The sequence below is a fragment of the Rhagoletis zephyria genome, unplaced genomic scaffold (assembly GCF_001687245.7).
Source record: "Rhagoletis zephyria isolate East Lansing unplaced genomic scaffold, Rhagoletis_zephyria_1.1 Rzeph_scaffold_13599, whole genome shotgun sequence".
NCBI classification, from domain to species: Eukaryota; Metazoa; Arthropoda; class Insecta; order Diptera; family Tephritidae; genus Rhagoletis; species Rhagoletis zephyria.
Window position 1 is genome coordinate 1 of NW_016170670.1, and position 1,960 is coordinate 1,960.

The 1,960-nt window shown below is 38.8% G+C and overlaps 1 long non-coding RNA gene across 1 annotated transcript in view; it reads right to left on the reverse strand.

The window, feature by feature from the left end:
* Positions 1-1,338: 1,338 nt before the first annotated feature.
* The window catches only part of LOC108378218 (uncharacterized), a 12,308-nt gene continuing 11,686 nt past the window's right edge, over positions 1,339-1,960 (reverse strand). Inside the window, exon 3 of the long non-coding RNA XR_001849395.1 lies at positions 1,339-1,351. This is a non-coding gene — a long non-coding RNA (uncharacterized LOC108378218). The remainder of the gene's footprint in view (positions 1,352-1,960) is intronic.

The window sequence follows — 1,960 nt, forward strand, 5'->3', positions numbered from 1 at the left end:
CCACTAATTCATCAGTCCTGTACCTGTCCTGTCAATCTGTCAATGCCCTTACGTCCCCTCTTATGCCTGAGTGTAACACCCACACCCGCATACGCAGCCATGGGCGTTGCGTCGACTCCTATTAACGTTGCAACGCCCCCTAGTCCTGACCTTGTATGTCTGTCCACTAATTCATCAGTCCTGTACCTGTCCTGTCAATCTGTCAATGCCCTCACGTCCCCTCTTAGGCCTGAGTGTAACACCCACACCAAACTCTATAGGTTTACCATCCCATGTTAGGACTCTTTAACCTCTCAACTGGATAGCAATAAAGTTACAGGTAAATTCATTGACTCTCCTCTTGTTTTTATTTTATAGTTACGATTTATTTCTAAATATTCACAATAAAATCTTTAATCTTATGTCTACCTACTCTATTACATCTAAGGAAATTCAAGAATTCAAAAACAATTGATTTCGCCTATCAAAATTCATATGGCAAAACTCTCAACAAAGTTAGGCTAATTACAAAAATTCTCAAAAAACTTAAAAAGATTGATATATGTGCAGATATGTATAAACGCAGAATCCAATCATAAACCCTATTTCATTAATAATAAACAATTAAAAATAATATTTAACTAAATTAAAAATGACTTCAAACGCGGGATAAATACTTCAGAATTTAGTTAATTGCAATTTCTCTTCTATTTTCTTGATTTAATATGCTTATGTGAATGCCCCTATTTCAATATTTCTAGTGCTTTAATGAACATACGCATATGTACTTCCGTATGTATATGCAAAAGAAGAATAGCCGCGAATATTTAGCACTATGGAACGCAGTAACCAAAACAAAAAATATATATTATATACGTATGTATATATATGTATATATGTACGTAAGTGGGTGTGTATTAACTTATCTTCTCACTCACCTCTAGCATTCCCACGATGCTGGTACTAACATGTAGAGAGGACGCTGAAAAGGGCTGGAAATCGACATACATGTGCATACATAGATATATAGGTATTTGCGGCCAGCTGAGGTCTGACGATCTGCGCTACTTGTTGATTTGGCCACTCGCTCGTGTTTGCGGGCAGCGAGCGAGTCACACGTGCAGTACGTTTTTCGACAATTAATTTATAGGATTTGCGTAAATTACATTAAAAAGCAGAAATATTCACCCGGATTGCAAAAAAAATAAGAAATATAACGTGAAAGTGAATTTAAGAATAGTGTGATAAGAGGTAAAATAAGGCAACAAGTTAAATAAGCAAAACCGGCATTAAAAGAAAAAACTAAGCACACAGTTGCAAGTTGTCATTAAGCATTAAAGTTACAAATCCAAATTAATCAAAATGCAAATTACTGCAAAAAAAAATTGGTTTCTAAAAAAAATCCCTTACAAAAAAATGCGAAAAACAACAATAACCAAAAGCAATGATGACGTCGTCGGTTCTGCTGCGCTGCTGGTCGCGGCGGGGCGGTTGCTATCGACTTTCGTTGGGCGATCTCGCCATTGCTGACCGCGCGACGATGTATGTATGTACGTGGCTGGTGCTGGCGAATGTTCGCTCACTGCAATTCAGCCCACTCTCCCCAGTTCAGCTTACTTGTTCCAGGTGAGTTCTAGTCTGCTCTTCACTTTTTCAGCTTCCCTCACTCTATGTACATCCAGCTTCCAAGTGTTCGAATTTTGTGCAGCGGCCGTTGACCCGCTCCCACCTCCATGTAATCCGGCCAGCTGATCGTTCTATTGTTGTTTTTGCCCTTTTTTTCCTGTATTTTGTCGCTTGCGGATGTGATGGCGAAGTATCTCCTTACGTATGTGTATGTATGTAGGTGTGGGTATTTATATATGTACTCCCTTGTAAATACTTGTTGTTTTCCCAGCAAATGTTGCATGTACATATGGATGTGTGTAGTACTTCGCTAAATTCTTCAACGTTATCGTCGTAGCTATCGGTGCCTCTTGCT